Raw genomic sequence first — 19,526 nt, 5'->3', positions numbered from 1 at the left:
TCTACAATCGATCGCCTACACTTGTGGGTATACTTCTCCAGTGGATTGGTCTTCTTTTAAGAAGGCCCCTTGATGTCCACTCTTCATAAATGCCACAAAAAGGGATTTTTCTTCCAATAATAAAGTGTCCATAGTTTATACTCCCGAATAAATTAGGGCAAAAGTGCAACACAACAATGGTAAAACATGAAAAATGCTAACTCTACAGTGCAAAAATGTGAACGACAACAAGGAGCAAAATGCACACATCAATAAGCCTTTGCATATCGTAACCACATGTACATTTTACAGCTCCATCTACTCATCAACATTGTTATTATAATAATCATATAAAGCTGTAGTAATACATATACAAGTGCTCACATGGATCATGTGGTTATTTACACACTTTATTGTCCAACAACAAAATCATTGTGGACTTTTGCTTACTTGTGACTTGGTGTCTCACTTGAATTATCTTTATCTAGTTAAGAAATTAACTGACTAGTGTATCATCGGTCCAGTTCAATATGTTTGTGTTACCTCCGTTGGAACTTCAATTGCTTGTTGAAGATGAAGAAGAGGAAGGTGAAGAGGGAGATGATGGTCAGATGCAGGCATGTGACAAGACTAAAGTAGCGGCTCTCAAGTCCAAGGTAGCCCTCAAGGAACTCCTTAACAGTCTGGTCTTCTTGCCCTGGCATAAGGATCATCTCCGTCCGGTCACCCAGCTAGGAGAACATGAGCCCATACATTGTCCATGTCGCCGGGTTAGCCCAATACGCCCACCTCCACCATATTGGGATCAGCTGCATCCATGTCATCACATTTTTGTTGTTCATTAGGTTAGTCATGCACAAAATATCATATATTTTTAATTAAATATCATCTCCATGTAAAAGTACAAATCTAAATTGTATGCATCCTATGTGTGGTTTACTACAGTTTTACACGAGTTCTAATTTGCATATGTTCTCTCTAGGTAGCATTGTAATTAAGGTGAAAATGTTAGGTTAATAAGGAGTGAGATTAGTACCTCTCTTCCGATGATAAAGCCAGAGAAGACATTCCAAAATATGAAGATAAGGAACGACAATCCGGCAGCTATCTCAAGGTTAGGTGTCAGTGCCACTGTCATCATTCCGAAGAGTGTGTAGTACATCAAGCTTAGTGCCATGTATATTACAAACCAACAGAACTTGCACATGGTCATCTGGAACCCAATCATTGGGTATATGATTGACGCAAACATGAAAACTTGGACAAGCATGTAAGGCATTTCAATTGCCATCTGCAAAATAGAAATCAAGCTGGAGTTTAAAATTCATATGCCAATAATTAGAACACGATGCTAAAGTAATATGACCTGAGCTATGACATAAGCCAATGTAGAGTACATGCCCGCTGCCTTTTCTCGATAAAGAACAACTCTCTCCATTTATACAACTGGTTGTAAGATGGTGCAATTCATAAAGCCCAAAAATAGTGACGATCCATATACTACTCCCAGTATGTTGAATATGTCTTGTTGTTGTTTTCTGTTGCAAAGGAGTACCAAGTTACGATCTAATTGAGGTATTATTAGTTTGCATGAAATAAGCCATCACTTGGGTTGTCGCCATTTCTGCTTACATGGTTGAGCCAATTTTCCAGAAAACAATTCCAAACATAATTGAAAGAACCAATGTGTTCAGAAACCGAACAAGATTGTGTTCTGGATTTTTCCAATATGCATATATTTGCCTCCATAGGCAAACCATGCATTGTGCTCTAAAGTCTTGCCAATATCCCGATGGAAATTTTAGATCCTCTGTGTTTGGCGCTGCTTTCCCCAGCTCATCAATTAGAAGCATGTTATTGCTGCAGAAACAAGGTATTCATTATACCTATCTTCACCCTATTGCTCAGACGAGTTAACAGGCTTACATGTATAGGGAGGAGTTGCGATAAATTTGTGCGTAGTCCACTCCTATCTCATATTCTGCTGATTGTGAAGTTATGTTTAGCACCCATGCTGCTGGGTTTTGTCCCTCTTTTATTATAGGAACGCCAGGTATAGCCTACAATATAACAATTTTAGTATTTTTTATCTCTACCTTTTGGATAGATGTTTCTGATCATGCGATATACCTGGAAATACTTGATCATATTTTCAGATAGTGGACCTAATGAGCCACTGTATATGATCTGACCACCTCTTTTCATGAGTACAAGCTGCAATTATTCAAATTAAATTCAAGTTTACAAAGCTAGCTTTATAGTACTAATGCTAATAATTTGTAAAGGCTAATTTATGATCAACCATTATATTTAAGTTACTATTAGAAAACTAAATAAATTTGAGGCCTAACTGTATGTGATGTTTTATTTTGGTAAGAATATAGTGGTTTGGTTATCTCTAATAAATAGTTCACTTCTCTTTTTTTAATCTTCTGGTGTTGACACCATGTGACCATAATTTTCCTTTCTTGCAAAATTGGTCGCATTTGTTTTGATATATAAAAAAGGTACACTTAAGAATACCTCATCAAAAGCTTCAAATATCTCAATGCTTGGTTGGTGTATTGTGCAGACAACAGTTCGCCCAGTGTCTCCTATCTTTCTTACTGTTCTCATGACAATTGCTGCAGCACGAGCATCCAGACCTGTGGTCGGCTCGTCCATAAATATAATGGAAGGACTAGCTACCAACTCCACTGCTATTGTTAGCCTTTTTCGCTGCTTGGCTGAAAGACCAGTTGTTCCCGCGAGACCTACCATGGAATTCTTCAGTCCAGTTAATTCGACTAGGTCAACTACTTCTTCTATGAGCATCTGAAAGCATGTTGAAGAGGAATCTTGTGAGATATATATAGGTATATGTTAGCTTCAAATATAGTCAAGATTGTAGCAGGTCAATGGTCATACATGTCTTTGGCGAGATTTAACATTCGAAGGAAGTCGAAGCCATGCAGAGAACTGTAGTGACTCATACACGGTGAGGTTAGGGGAGTGAATGTCACTCTGTTCACAGTAGCCTGAGATCCTTGAGAATATTTCTTGCTTCTTTGGGTATCCTGCTATTCTAATAGTACCTTCAATATGTCCTCCAGTTTTTCTTCTAGCTAAAACATCGAGCAACGTTGTGTTTCCAGCACCTGTGATCCCCATTAGCGCCGTTAACACCCCTGGCCTAAAAACGCCACCCACATCTTGTAGCAGTTGAAGATTTTTTCCTGTTACTCCATACTTCACCATCTCCTGGTGGAAGAAATGACAATATTAAAATGACTGACTTGAATGGATACTATTTTATAGTGACGGGAATGGATTAAACTATTTAGTAAGGCATTGTCTTACCTTAGGCATGTCGACAAAATAATTTATATGATAAAATGCAAGGGAAAGAGGCTGAAAAGGGAGGGTAACTTGACTACTTGATGCATTGACATTTCCAACTTTTTGGTTCTTGTACTCCAGATCTATCTTCGTGGCATTGATCTTAACTTGATGATTGTGTGGAGCTACAAATGAAAAACAAGCAGGATAATTTTAGCTTGCATTTATATTTTAACACTTAAAAGGATTGTTGTGCCTTTGAATACATACAATTCATGAACTCCAGCGCAAATATAGTGAGGATGTTGAACACAATTGAGAATCCAAATAAAATACCGACACAAATCCAGTACTAGTGCCACTCTGTGAGCAACCCTCTAATTTTGAGGGTAGCTTCACCAACTGTTTTAGCATTTGCATAATAAAGTTCCTATTAGCATGAACAATCATCAGCATCCGGTCATAACTAATGTCACAGGTTATGCACTTTAGATAAAGAATGATATTAAATTAGTTACATACAGTAGCCCATCTTTCATCAAGGAACTCATTTAGGGCAACTGCATTTTGTGCGTATGTGAATGGGGAAGCCCAATACCCCCACTGCAACCATGGTTGGAGATTATCTGTTTTGATGTACACAATTGGTGAGTATCTTTGATGGACATACGTCTAGATATATGTCATGTTTCTATCATACATCTTATGTTATTATGGCTAAAACATCTAACCTTTGGATATGACGAAGCCTCCAAATATGTAGATTGCTATAAGAATTATGACACTTAGCATGTTGGACATTACTTGTGTCCTTCCTATTGCCGCTAAGAAACGATCGAGGCCCATTGACATTTGATGCATGGCAAAAAGTTCCAAAAAATGTTGGGTGAATCTGTAAGAAGCAAGGTTACCCTAGCTTAGTAAACATTTAGATAATCAGATATTGATTGACCAAGATCAGTACCTAACAAAGGAAGGTGAGTAACCAATCACATAGTAGGTTAAGCTGGTTCAGAGACCCATCTCTATAAGTGACATTGGGAGGTTGATGATGTAAACCGAAGAAAGAGGTGCCCATCCTGGCAATGCTAGTAACTCTCTTTGCTTGTAAAAAGTCGGTAGTCGCTTCATTGTCATTGCAATTTCTGTCATGCCATTGAAGTTTGCTATCACAATAGCCATAAAGAGTGATCCCATATACTTATTGGCATCAAGTATAGTCTTATGATTCATATTTCCTCGAATAAAAACCATTGAGATGACAAAAGCAAGAATAATTATTTGTACAGTCTTGAATATATGAAGTGGGGAGTTTTTTTTTTGAGAAGCAGTACTTCCCTTGAAAAGCATGCTTTTAAAATATTCCATCTAGAGATATTGTGATTTGTGTTTGTTTTGATCTCCCTGTCATTTCCTCTATTGTTTGTCATTTTGTTTGCTGCAAGTCGAGGGAGATAAGATGAATAGAAGAATTCTGCTATATTTTCTACTGGCCAGTACTGATACATATTTTCATCACCAATCCAGTATTGCCTTTGATCCATCTTTGAGGTCACCTGGCCAAATGGAGAAAAATGTTGTTGTGAGTTAGATACATTATTATGCATGAACATGCCATATTAGTGAATTTGGGGAATGAGATTATGACTCATACTGAAGTTACTTGGTACTATTAATGCATTATTTCCCTTAACTTACGTGAACACTATTTTTGTGAGGATGTTAAAAAAAATCTCACTATTAGTTTATTTAATAGTTCATTGCCATTAGAGTTGATAACCTAATACCTCTTGAAGGAAATCATCTACATTCTTCCTATTGGGGCATCTGAATCCCATCATTTGAAAACAATCAATAGCATTTTCTTGAGGACCATGATATACAAGTTGACCCTCGCATAATAGAATTATGTCGTCAAATAATTCCAATGTCTCGGGAGATGGTTGCAATAAGGACATAACCATGTTGAGATCCATCAGATGAGTCATTTGTTGGAGGAACTTTACAATCTCGTATGTGGTGGAGCTATCTAGACCTGTTGAAATATCGTCCATAAAGAAGCATCTTGCTAGACCAACTAGCATCTCTCCTGCATTTATAATTTTATCTTGAAATACATCAACAATGTTAAATTTGAAAAAATGTGCTTTCAATATTCATACTTGTTCACTTGAGCACTGGCATCATCAAGCACAGTTTTTCTGTATAACTATCATATTGGTAAGAAGAGCATGATATTTTTATGTTATTACATAGAAAATGTATATTACAAATGCTATAGATTCCATTGTGGGGAAATTTTAGTGGACTAGATAATTTATAATTGCGTCTAACATATTTAGGGCTTATTTAATTCAGTAGCATAAATATCAAACCTAATGTGGAACTAATTTTTCTGGAGAACATATATAGTTAAAGGAGAGAGAGAGAGAGCATTCTATAGTATTTTCACTGGCTCACTACTAGTTTACTACTTTCTTAGTCCATTTAACTGAACATGCAAAACAAAATTGGTGTCATTTTTAACTTTTTGTTACTTTATAATGTTCTCATGGTGGGCTAACTAGGAGTTTTTTTGTTCTACCTAGAAATATTGTACACAATATGGAAGTTGTTGAGGTGATAAATTTTACTTGTGCCAAGTACTATAACATAAAGTTGGATTGAAAATGCACTCTAGAAATTGGCATGTAGGGTGATCACATGAATAAGGTATATAGTAGAAAATATAGGATACCTACCTATTGTGGCCCTTTTCTTTTGTCCTCCTGATATGCCTCTTCTCAACTCATCCCCCACTAGGGTATCAGCACACTCGGACAAACCAAGCATCTCCATATACCAAAAGTTTGTGATTATGTTACCAAGACAAATTTAAAATTTAAAATTTACTAAGTTACCTTGATAATATAGTTTGTTGTAAGGTTGCTTCCTTCTCCAAAGGTAGTAGCCTGCAGAAGACGGATTGAAGTAATTGATGCACTACTTACAAGTTTATCAAAATTGGGGGAATGTAAAATTAATGACCTTCATAGATGTGCCGAGATATTGGTCCACTTTATTAATGTCTCCTTTTTCCTTCTCATTCCTTGTCCCAACGTCCCTAAGGCGGCAGTGTCACACACGTATTATTGTACTAGTATACATTTCACTAAAAAAGGTACCCCTTGAACATCTTGAAGAGTGCTTCTTGAGTTACATTGTATATGTTTGGTTATAAATTAGTTCAGTCCTATACACCGAAAATAAATTTATATCATAAATGCAATATGAATAACACACCATGCACAAGAGCGTGCTCACCAAATTCATTATTGGTTCCCAACATCTTGGAAGAGAAATCAATCGTCTCTCTAACGGTCATCTTCGCATGGTGAAGATCATACTGGCTAATGTATGCATGCAAGTATTGTGGTGTTGAGGAATTCACTTCTTCTCCATTATACATGACCTTTCCTTTGAGCTATTAACAGATGTGACATCAACAAAATGCAATTTTGGTTAACCAACACTTTTGTTGTTAGAAAGTGGTTTTGGTGATAATTAACTACTTAACATAGTCTACCTTCAAAGAAGAATCCAACTTTCCTGCCAATGCTTTTAGAAAAGTTGTTTTCCCGGAACCTGGTGCTCCTAGAAGAAGGGTCATCCTAATTATGCAATAAGATCACAAAATTTCATAGATGAGTAAATTAATGAATGGTGAACTCTTGATTATGAAGATAAATAGTGTAAAAATAATCATTATCGATTTAGTGTATATGATGCCTACCGTGATGGATTAATTGCCCCGCTCACTCCATTTATGACTTTGATGGGTTTTTTTCTTGTAGTACACATGTCTGAACATGTTGCCAATTTCTGCATACATACAAAAAACTATTAGAACGATGATTTTAGATGTGACCTACCCAACAATAGGTAGATTGAAGGAAACATCTAGATTTAAACATACATATGCTATGAAGATGTTAAACATTATGGAAACTTGCATTTCGTTTTGGTTCTGGAAGCAATATGAACATTTTTCAGTTTAAGTCCTGGGATGCAAAAGCCTGAGATGTACTTTGATCTCCATTTAAATTATGTTGAACTATTTGAAATTATCTTGGCGTAGGGCGCACACTATCGATGTCTCAACTTGCTTAATTTTGTGTACCACACATCCTAGCTCTAGAACTATCACCTCCTTCCTTTCCTTTTTCTGCATGTCGTTATGCATAGCCGGCCGCTTTCCTTTCAATGGAGTGATGTGGCTTGCAAAGTAATCCAATTATCTGGTCGTTGTGCATTTCCTTATATAGCTAAAGCATTTCTAGACACCACTTCGACCAGCTTGGCTTGGTAATCCTACAGGCAGTTATGCTCTGATACCAGAGCTGTCAGGACCCCGATTCTAAGTCACGCTGATCTAGCCTGTAACACCTCATATCACTTTGCGGCCTCACGCACGGTATTCCCACGGATGTCGCCTTACCATGGCCCGGGACTGTTTGCGCCTTTTGGCTCACGTATATGATAGTGTCGCTAGCATCCATATGGCAGAGAACCCGGGCCGACATGACTAGTCGTAAACCCAAAGTGCACTAACTTACGGGGACAGGCATACATGAATCAACATCGAGCATGTCGGTCAGCAGCGTGTGAATCCGGGTTGTAGCACTGGGCTAACAGGACTCCGGGAACCCGGGCTGTAGCAGGCTAGGCAGGACTCTGGATGTCACCGTGTGACATTTCCCCGAAGGGACAGACACAAGAACGAAGTGAATCACATGCCGGCCAGTCAAATGTTCCGGAGCAGTAGTGCTGGGCTAGCAGGACTATAGTGAACCGGGTTGTAGCGGACTACTATGCCTGATGGAAGCACAAGACTACATTTCCCCATAAGAGAGGCTACCAAGTATAAACAACTAGGTTGTCGGATCCCACACATACCAAGCATTTCAATCATACACACAATATGTGCAATACAACATGGCATCACAACAAGACTCTACGACTCAGAGTATTTATTCATTAGGCTCCAAAGAGCCAGATATTACAAACATGGCTCTCATGACCCGGCATTCAAGTCATACAAGCAACAAGCACAAGCAGAAGCTTAACTTGTCTGAGTACAGACAACTACAAATGAAAAAGGCTGAGAAGCCTGACTATCTACAAGACCCTGGCGAGGGCACAAGATCGTAGCTGAGGTATCAAGCTAAACGTCGAAGTACACACGGAACTACTAGCGAGACTGACGTCTCTCTGCAAAACATAAAATAGGCAAACGTGAGTACGAATGTACCCAGCAAGACTTACATCAGAACTAACAACATATGCATCGGTATCAACAAAGGGGGTGGTGGAGTTTAACTGCAGCAAGCCAGCTTTGACACAGTGGCTAACCTGAACTACGACTGCAAGTAACTCTTTGAGGTGGCGCACACGAGTCCACATATTCACCATGTCAATACACCACTATGGATCCGCTCCCGTCTCCCCACGAGAACGCCATCCATAGCACTCACGCTTATCTTGCGCATTTTAGAGTATCCACTTTCACTTGTCTATGTACTATGCAAGGGGTCCAAGTTTCCATATTCGAGGAATCCGGCTATTCGAATAGATAATGATAACCCTGCAGGGGTGTACTTCTTCACACACGCTCTCGTCACTTACCACCATGTACACATCGTGTATCTCGGCAACCTTCAAGCGGAAGCCTGGCGAGGGAGTCGGCCATGACTTGACTAACCAACAGTCTCTCGTCCAGGTTTATCGCCTATTCGGGTTCCATCCGCAAGGAGATCCGACCGGGGTGTCGGTGTACTAGAGTAGGGGTACCCTAGTATCCCGAACTTGTGCACGGGCAGTCGCGGCATCCTGCGGCAAGGCTTGCCGCGTGACCGCCAAGACCCTCCGCGGCTACTTTGAAGACCATTCAAGAGCAAAGTACTCAAACCAAGGCCCCGGAAGAGGAGCTGGCCGGGAAGGAAACAAAACCCCGGCAAGAGGAGCTTGCCGGGAAGGCTAACCAAGGCATAGCAAGAAAACTTGCCGCGACGCGCCACGCGTCCCGGCAAGGCCCGGTGAGCGGCAAGCTCCCGAACACGACAAGACGACGACCGTGGCAAGGAGCTTGCCGCGGGAAACCCCCACTTCGTGCCCGCGCTCCAGCACACCCGCCAACGTGTCGCTCTAGGACCCTCCCAAGCACACGTGGCAGGAGGCCGTGCAGCTAGGGGTGCACGGTGGCAAGCAGGCGCTGACAAGATAACCATCGTTGCAAACGGTGGCGTCCCTAGCGGTCCCTTTCGGTACTGTTTAGGCGACACAGACGGGTAATTAATGCCCTTGTCCCCTGCTGTCAGGGTAAGGTATGATACACTGTAGCAGGTAGTTGTGCCTACCACAGCACCTTTCCATTTTTGCCCTTTACCTCCGTTGCCACATGTCGATAGCCCCTTGAGCATATAAAAGGAGGCCCGTGTGCAACGTAGAGGGGGGGGGGAGCCAGTTCGAACACTCACGCTCGGTCCTGCTAGCCGCTGGTGTGTACTGTAGCACTCCGCGCTCCCGAGCTAGAAATCAATACCAAACCACAAAGCAGGAGTAGGGTTTTACGCATCCGTGCGGCCCGAACCTGGGTAAATCGCTCGCGTGCTTCGCCTCGATCTGCTCTTTGCACGACCTCCGCCCCCGCCGAACCGAAAGGGACCAGGCCCGCCGGTCCCATAGGTGCCCGTGGATCAGCACCCCGGCATCTTTGGCGCGCCAGGTAGGGGGCGTCGAAGTTGTGAGAACCAGATCCGGCGTTCACGCGAGCTACATCTTCATCATCTTCATCGACATGCCGCCGAAGAAGAAGGTTTCAGAGGCAGCTGTTCTGTCCGCGCCGAACCCACCACCGCCGGAGCAAATGGCTGGTGGGGCAGACGCCGGCGGAAGAACGGGCGTCGACGAGGGGGATCGCGGTGTTGCCAGGTCCAAGGACAAGGCTGCGCTGCCCATCGGCGGCGTGGCCGGCTCCCACAACGACCGGGCGCACCCCAAGACCTCGGCGTCCGTACATGCACCGCGCCCATCTCAGGAGGCGCGGGACCGGCAGCGTTATGGTACTCACGGTACCATGCATTTGCTGGACCAAGATCGAGCTGGTGGATCCCGGAGTGATCAAGACCAGCATGCACGCCAACATGTTGGCACGAGCGAGGCTCGGTCGCCTGGACGGAATACTGCTCCTTCTAACATAGTTGGAAGTCCGAGCATATCCCGCTCCTCGCACCGTTCGCCACCACCAGGGATCTTTGTGCTCAAGCTGACTCAACCGTCTGTAACGCCATCAACTGGACAGAGCAAGAAGAGGAAGTTGATTTCTGGTGACTATTTGCCGGCAGAGCTCCCCGAAGCCGCCGCCAAGAAGGTCCCCAAGATCAATGCCAAGAGCGCTGAGGAGCAATCTTCTCCGGCAAACCCCAGGGTTTGTTCCGTTGAAGCAGAGGCTCCCGGCAAGTTTTGCTTCGGCAAACTTGCTGCGGAACGTCAAGCTCCGGCCGAGCCGCAGGTTCTCGCTGTAGAAGCGGACGTTCCCGCAGCAACAGATTTGCCTTGCGCTAAGGAGCAATCTGCTCCGACAGGCCCTGGGCTTTGTTCCATTGAAGCAGAGGCTCCCGACAAGTTTTGCTCCGGCAAGCTTGCCGGGGAATGTCACGCTCCGGCAAAGCCGCAGGTTCTTGCCGTAGAAGCGGATATTCCCGCAGCAGTCCCAAAGATCAACACCAAGAGCGCTGAGGAGAAAGATGCTCCGACAAGCCCTAGGGTTTGTTCCGTTGAAGCAGAAGCTCCCGACAAGTTTTGCTCCGGCAAGCTTGTCGGGGAACGTCAAGCTCCGGCAGAGCCGCAGGTTCTTGCCGTGGAAGCGGATGTTCCCGCAGCAGCAGATTTGCCTTTAGTCCTTGTTGTCGAGCCACAAGCTCCAACATGGGCACAGCAGATTGTCCGTTTCCTTCAGATAGGAGGACTTCCCGAAGAGCAAGAAGAAGCGAAGAGAGTAGCCCGGCAGTCAAGTATGTACCAGTTTGTCGACAAGACACTATACAGAAGACAACTCAACGGTGTGAAATTGAAGTGTATTCCACGGGAAGATGGACAAAAGCTGTTGGCAGAAATACATGGAGGCATATGTGGTCACCACATTGGCGCGAGAGCACTTGTCGGTAAAGCTTTCCGGCAAGGTTTCTTCTGGCCAACAGCCCTCCAGGATGCAACTGCACAAGTAACCAAGTGTGAAGCGTGCCAGTTCCATTCCAAGCAGATACACCAGCCAGCTCAAGCTCTCCAGACGATCCCTTTATCCTGGCCATTTTCGGTCTGGGGGCTCGACATCCTCGGCCCCTTCCCCCGAGCTGTAGGGGGCTTTGAGTACTTGTACGTTGCAATCGACAAGTTCACAAAGTGGCCGGAAGTGGAACCAGTGAGGAAGGTGACCGCACAGTCAGCCGTCAAGTTCTTCAGATCGATTGTTTGCCGCTTCGGGATCCCTAACAGGATAATCACCGACAACGGTACACAATTCATGAGCCGCACCTTCATGCAATACGTCCAAGATCTTGGCGCCAAGATCTGCTTCGCTTCTGTTGCCCACCCGAGAAGCAACGGTCAAGCGGAGAGGGGAAATGCTGAAGTGCTGCGCGGGCTCAAGACCAGAACTTTCGACAGGCTGCACAAGTGCGGAAGAAACTGGATCGAGGAGCTGCCGGTGGTTCTTTGGTCGATCAGGACGACGCCAAATCGAGCCACTGGACAGACACCTTTCGCTCTAGTCTATGGAGCAGAGGCAGTTACCCCCACGGAACACGTATACGGGTCACCTCGAGTGCTCGCTTATGATGAGCTCGAGCAAGAGCAGCTGCGGCAAGATGACGCGCTGCTCCTTGAGGAAGACCGTCTTCAGGCTGTTGTGCGAGCTGCTTGCTACCAGCAAGCTTTGCGCCGCTACCATAGCCGCAAAGTTAACGCCAGAAGTCTCGAGGAAGGCGACCTTGTTCTTCGGCGCGTTCAGTCCGCCAAGAATTCCAACAAGTTGACGCCGAAGTGGGAAGGCCCTTACCGGGTGAAGCGAGTCACAAGGCCTGGCGCTGTCCGCCTTGAGACCGAAGATGGCGTACCAGTGAGCAACTCCTGGAACCTCGAGCATCTTCGTAAATTTTACCCGTAAGGCGCGGTTGTCGGACCCTATCCGTCCACCACCCTTTTGTACAAGTCTTGCCGCTGTTGCATGTAATCCTTTGTACAAAGCCAGGCGCAGACCCTGAGCACAAGTAAATGAAGCGCTGGCACCCCGGGGTTATAGCATGCATGCTAGGTCGAGTCTCGTCCTTGGTTAGGGTTGATAGTGCCTAACAGCGGCTAACCCCTAGCTTAGAGGTCGAGTGTCCATCCTTTTGCTTTTCTTTCGTTCGCAGGGCTCGCGTATCCTGGCCAGACCGCTAGAGGACGAAAAGGAGAAGAAGGGCGCGCCGGCACCTGGGCCCCGGCAAGCCAGTGTTGCTGGGGGCTGCAAGTACCAAGATTCATCCACGGCAAGCCAGAGTTGCCGGGGGCTGCGATATCAGATAAGTCTTTCGTCCCTCATCATGCATCCTCTTATGGACTGGGGAATGCGAAACCGCGTTTCTTCCCGAAAACTGCCGTGCTCCCTCAACTCTAGGCCCTGGGGCTCGTTCCCGGGGCCAAGTTTGGTCGTAGTCGCGGCAGCAAAGGGATGAAACGAGGAGGCCGCATCCACCTCGTTCCCACCTCCGTCAAAGGCGTGAGAAGGGTCGAGCGACGTGGGAAGGCGGCAGGGCCTGTTGCCGGGAGATGAAATGTCTGTCCGAGGGATACCAAGGATTTACTCCTTGGCGTGGGTTCAACCCGTGAGACAAATAACCCGGCAAGCATCCCCTTTTCATTAAAAAACATCCCACTCAGGTACAGTCCATAGAGGATGAAAAACATGAAAGAGAGGACTACAAGTTTTAGATGCAGCTAAGGCCCGAAGGCTTACAAATTAAAAAGATAAGATGCCCGTAATCCCTTTCCTGTCCCTCTCTTCAGGAGGTAGGTCAAGGAGGCGAAAAGGGCAAAAGGGGCGCCTAGGCGAGCTACGGGTGCGAGAAGACACCAAGAGAACATCCCGGGGGCCGTCCGAAGGCTGGACGGTGATGGCCCAAGTCGGAGTACGAGGGCGTGGTGCCCTCGACAGCGTGCTGACGTCCTGCCGCCCCGTCTTCGAGCCCCGCTTCCGACGCCGCCACCGATGAAGGGCCAGGTTTCCCTTTCTCCATGGCGAATGAGAGAAAGGGGAGCAGAAGCTGAAGAAAGGAGGAGATGAGAGAGTCCGGGCTTCTGTGCTCCCCTCCCGCTCTTTATAAAGGAGCGAGGTGGGGGCTCGACCGCCCCGCTCAGCGAATCAAGGCACGGGAAGAGCAGGGAGTCGGGGCTGACCCACTGCCTCTGCTCGCGACGGCCCAGTTTCCCGCTTCCACCGTCCGCAACCCCAAGCGCATGGGAGCCGCGTGGCGGGGATGCAGAACCGAAGCGACGGATGAGGCGGCCTCGCCCCACCCCGTGATCGCGGGGAGTGGACGCCTCGAAAACCGCGAACCGGCCCCGTCCAGTAAATGCACCACGCCCCCACGCCTACCTCCGTTTAGGGAGGAGGGCGTGAACCGTCCCCTTCATCATGGCCTGACGCATGCTCGCGGAGCTTAGCTCCGCGCACGCCGCCCACGTCACCCACGACGCCGCGTTTGACGCGTGCCGTTCTGGACGTGCGCGGTGGAAGCGGAGAGATATGCGGCGTGACCTAGGCCGCGCGTGCGCGTGCACTGTTTTGGGCCTGGCCCAACAGCGCTCGGCACCGTGTCTGGCCCAGGCCCGGGGGCTCCTGTCGGTGTACTAGAGTAGGGGTACCCTAGTATCCCGAACTTGTGCACGGGCAGTCGCGGCATCCCGCGGCAAGGCTTGCCGCGTGACCGCCAAGACCCTCCGCGGCTACTTTGAAGACCATTCAAGAGCAAAGTACTCAAACCAAGGCCCCGGAAAGAGGAGCTGGCCGGGAAGGAAACAAAACCCCGGCAAGAGGAGCTTGCCGGGAAGGCTAACCAAGGCATACCAAGAAAACTTGCCGCGACGCGCCACGCGTCCCGGCAAGGCCCGGTGAGCGGCAAGCTCCCGAACACGACAAGACGACGACCGTGGCAAGGAGCTTGCCGCGGGAAACCCCCACTTCGTGCCCGCGCTCCAGCACACCCGCCAACGTGTCGCTCTAGGACCCTCCCAAGCACACGTGGCAGGAGGCCGTGCAGCTAGGGGTGCGCGGTGGCAAGCAGGCGCTGACAAGATAACCATCGTGGCAAACGGTGGCGTCCCTAGCGGTCCCTTTCGATACTGTTTAGGCGACACAGACGGGTAATTAATGCCCTTGTCCCCTGCCGTCAGGGTTAGGTATGATACACTGTAGCAGGTAGCTGTGCCTACCACAGCACCTTTCCATTTTTGCCCTTTACCTCCGTTGCCACCTGTCGGTAGCCCCTTGAGCATATAAAAGGAGGCCCATGTGCAACGTAGAGGGGGGGGAGCCAGTTCGAACACTCACGCTCGGTCTTGCTAGCCGCTGGTGTGTACTGTAGCACTCCGCGCTCCCGAGCTAGAAATCAATACCAAACCACAAAGCAGGAGTAGGGTTTTACGCATCCGTGCGGCCCGAACCTGGGTAAATCGCTCGCGTGCTTCGCCTCGATTTGCTCTTTGCACGATCCCCGCCCCCGCCGAACCGAATGGGACCCGGCCCGCCGGTCCCATAGGTGCCCGCGGATCAGTACCCCGAAACGGGGTGTCGCTCACGGCCCCAAACGATGTGAGCAGGGTTCCCAAGCCCACCATCCAGGTGCCACTTGGTACACCGGGCCACTGTGCCTAGTCTGTCCCAAGCCCACCTGTACCGGGTGCCACTTGGTAGACTACTAACACTACCTACAAATACCAGAAACTAGTTGCAACTCCTGGACAGAGATCAGGTTGATTAATAAGTCGAGAGAGCTTGGAGCGCCCGGAGCCCAATGTGTGGTAGTAACTGTTCATGGATCACAAACACAGAACTCAGTTCCTGAGGACGGTTGCAATGAGACAACCCACTATGTACTCCTACATGGCCTCTCACCGCTACCTTTACCAAATCATGTTCACACACTTAGCTCTCAATGGTAGGACATGTTCACCACGTTCCGATTCATTCCCGATGAATCAGACCTGACTCAACTCTAAGCGGTAGCAGACATGACAACAAGCATGCATGAGTAGGCACATCAGGGCTCAAACAACTCCTACTCATGCTAGTGGGTTTCATCTATTTACTGTGGCAATGACAGGTCATGCAGAGGAAAGGGGTTCAACTACCACAGCATGTAACAGTTGAATCGTTGTTGTCCTAATGCAGTAAAAGAGAGCAGGAGCGAGAGAGTGGGGTTATATTGGAATGAAAAGGGGGGTTTTGCTTGCCTGGCACTTCTGAAGATAGTATAGCTTTTCATCGGTGTCATCGATCACGTCATCGGAAACATCGTCTACTCAGAGGGGGCAATTACCGGCAGACAAGGAAGAATACAATCAATGCAATGCAACAATATGATGCATGATCATGACATGGCAATATACTATGATTTGGGCTAATGCAACATAAAGTCATTTTAATTAAAGTGGAATTCAAAACTACATCAAATTCCAACTCCAAACCTATTTTGAAATTTGCCCTAATCATGTTTCATTCTAAACAGCGAGGTTACCTTGCTCAAACATGCATGAAAATGACATAAACAGATTCTTTGTATTTTTCTGAAAATTTTTCATATATAAATTATTTCATTCTGAGTTACGGTTGAATTTATATGAATTTTTGAAGTTTTTACTATTTTCTGGAATTTCTAATTATTTCTGATTTATTTTAATTCCAGAAAAAGCTTTACCGTGTCAGCACTATGTCAAGGTGATGTCAGGAGGTCAACTAGACGGGTCCTGGTCAAACCTGACTAGTGGGGTCCACTAGTAAGTGACACAATGCTGCCCAGGGTCAATGACAGGTGGGTCCGGTCAACGGCCACGTCAGCAAAGTCAACTTGACGTGTGGGCCTAGTGGATTAGTCTAAGTTAAACAGGGAATAAATGTCAGGGATTAATTAGGGCGTGGGGCCCATCCATCAGTGGCACAAGGGTTAAGCTAACCCTGGTGTTAGTGGCTAAACTAACCTGCCACGTCACCTAACTGACGTTTAACCACCGGCGCTAACAGAACGCGGTGGCGCTCCTCGTCTGGCCATCTTCGGCGACGGGAGCTTGCGTGGCTGGCCTCTACGGACACGTTGTGGTGAGGCGCATCTAGTGGAGCACGCGGGGCGAGCTGGGGTGGTCAGTGGCAGCGATGGTAGCGAGTTGGGCGGCCGCTGGAGCTCGGACATCGACGAAACCGACGACGCAGCGCGCGGAGAAGCTAGCAGTTAGCACCTACGTGTTCCTCATGTGCGCACGAGGTCAACGGACATATGCATGGGACCAAAAGGTCACCGGAAGGACGCTGGCGTCGAGCTCGTGCGTCGGAGTGTCTCGGCTCCAGTGGAGGCGGCGGCTAGAGGAAGGGGTTGACCGCGGGGAGAGGGCGAAAATGCTCAGGGGCTCACTGCGGTGCCGTAGGTATGGCCAGCGTGCTCGGGGCAGCTCAGACGGCGGTGAGTCAACGATGGAGATCCGCGGCGGCCGACAATGAAGAAGAGGTCGGGGGCGGCGCTCCGAGGCCTTCCGGTCGCATGGACCGGCGGGGACGGCTTAGGGGTAGACGTTGGTGCTCGTGGACTAGTCGGAGAGGCGAGGGGAAGGCGGTGGCTGCGGTGCTCCACGGCGGCGCTCTCGGGTGCGCTCAGAAGAGGAAGCAGAGGAGGGGAAAGAGGTCGACAGAGAGCAGAGAGCGAGGAGAGAGACAGAGGGGGCTGCGGGGCATCTCCAGACGCGTCAGGGGCGCCTCGGTGGCAAGCAGGAGGTGGCCAGGGCGGCGTCGGCGCTCGCCACTGAGCTGCTTCGGAGCGAGGGGGTGGAAGACGATAGAGTGGAGGAGGTGGGCTAGGCCGGCTAGCTCAGATGGGCCACTAGGTGGGCTAGAGCGCCAGGTAAGTTCCCAGGTAAGTTTCTCTCTTTTCCTACTTTGTTTTCATTTCTATTTCTGTAATTTTGTTTCTGATTTAGTAAAAATACTAAATCACTTTATAAGATCCTGAAAACTTTTGTGGCCACTATGTGATTTAAACCAGAGGCCCTCACTAAGTTTCAGAATATTTGGAGCTACCAAATATTTTATAGGGATTTATAGATCCACTTCAAATACAATAAGATTTAATTCAAAGACCATAAATGCCTTGGAAAAATGTACATGACCTGTGGTAAAGGTTTTAACCTCTTTCCATAAATAATGAACATTTTTGAAGGGCATTTTGGATTCATTGGAAATATTTTTATTTTGATCCTAGTTGCATTTCATTTGGTGCTAGGGTTTGGACACCCCCATTTCAGGTTTAAGCAAATTTAAACATGATGCAACAACCAAGACTAGTCCACAACAAGTATGCAGCTAGGCTGTGACAGAGGGCCCTTCTACCTCTTGAGCATGCATTGGTTTTCCCTTAAAGAGGAAAGGGTGATGTAGCAAATTAGCGTAAGTATTTCCCTCAATTTTTGAGAACCAAGGTATCAATCCCGTAGGAGACAACGCACAAGTCACCTAGTACTTGCACAAAAAATCAAGAACCTCGCAACCAACGCGATAAAGGGGTTGTTAATCCCTTCACAGTCACTTGCGAAAGTGAGATCTGATAGAGATAATAAGATAAATATTTTTGGTATTTTGTTGTATAGATTTGAAAGTAAATATTGCAAAATAGTAAACGAGATGCGATAATAAAAGAGATGCAATATAATAAGAAAGAGACCCGGGGGGCATAGGTTTCACTAGTGGTTTCTCTCATGATAGCATGTATTACGGTGGGTGAACAAATCAATTAATACAAAAGTGCATTGTTATGAAGATATCTAAGGCAATGATCATGAATATAGGCATCACGTCTTTTTCAAGTAGATCAAAACGATTTTGTATCTACTACTATTACTCCACACATCGACCGCTATCCAGCATGCATCTAGAGTATTAAGTTCATAAGAACAGAGTAACGCATTAAGCAAGATGACATGATGTAGAGGGATAAACTCAAGCAATATGACATAAACCCCATCTTTTTATCCTCGATGGCAAGAATACAATACGTGCCTTGCTGCCCCTACTGTCACTGGAAAAGGACACCACAAGATTGAACCGAATGCTAAGAACTTCTCCCAGTGCAAGAAAGATCAATCTAGTAGGCCAAACTAAACCGATAATTCGAAGAGACTTGCAAAGAAATCAAATCCTGCATATAAGAATTCAGGGAAGAACCAAATAATATTCATAGATAATCAAGTTCATAAACCAACAATTCATCGTATCTCGGCAAACACACCGCAAAAGAATATTACATCGAATAGATCTCCAAGAACTTCGAGGAGAACTTTGTATTGAAGATCAAAGAGAGAGATAGGAAGCCATCTAGCTAATAACTATGCACCCGAAGGTCTATGGTAAACTACTCACGCTTCATCGGAGAGGCTATGGTATTGATGTAGAAGCCCTCCATGATCGATTCCCCCTCCAACAGATCGCCGGAAAAGGCCCCAAGATGGGATCTCACGGGTAGAGAAGGTAGCGGCGGTGGAAAAGTGGTTTCGTGGCTCCCCCTGTTGTTTTTAGGGTATAAGAGTATATATAGGCAAAAGAAGTACGTCGGTGGAGCTCCGTGGGGGCCACAAGGGTGGGGGGTGCCTAACCCCCTGGGCGGGCCCTCCTATCTCGTGGCCACCTCACGGAGTTCCAGACTTCCACTCCAAGTCTCCTGGTTTGCTTTCAGTCCAAGAAAGATCATCGCGAAGGTCTCATTGCATTTGGATTCCGTTTGGTATTCCTTTTCTACGAAACATTGAAATAGGCAAAATACAGAAACTGGCACTGGGCCTCCGGTTACTAGGTTGGTCCCATAAATAATATAAAAGAGCATATTAAAGCCCATTAAACGTCCAAAATAGATAATATAATAGCATGGAATAATCAAAAATTATAGATACGTTGGAGA

The 19,526-nt window shown here is 46.7% G+C and overlaps 1 pseudogene; it reads right to left on the bottom strand.

Moving 5' to 3' along the window:
* Positions 1-518: 518 nt before the first annotated feature.
* LOC125506346 lies at positions 519-5,381 on the bottom strand (annotated as a pseudogene).
* Between the last annotated feature and the right edge of the window lie 14,145 nt (positions 5,382-19,526).

The sequence above is a fragment of the Triticum urartu genome, chromosome 5 (assembly GCF_003073215.2).
Source record: "Triticum urartu cultivar G1812 chromosome 5, Tu2.1, whole genome shotgun sequence".
Taxonomy (NCBI): Eukaryota; Viridiplantae; Streptophyta; class Magnoliopsida; order Poales; family Poaceae; genus Triticum; species Triticum urartu.
The sequence above is the reverse complement of the archived record's forward strand: the minus strand, read 5'-3'. Positions and strand labels throughout refer to the sequence as shown.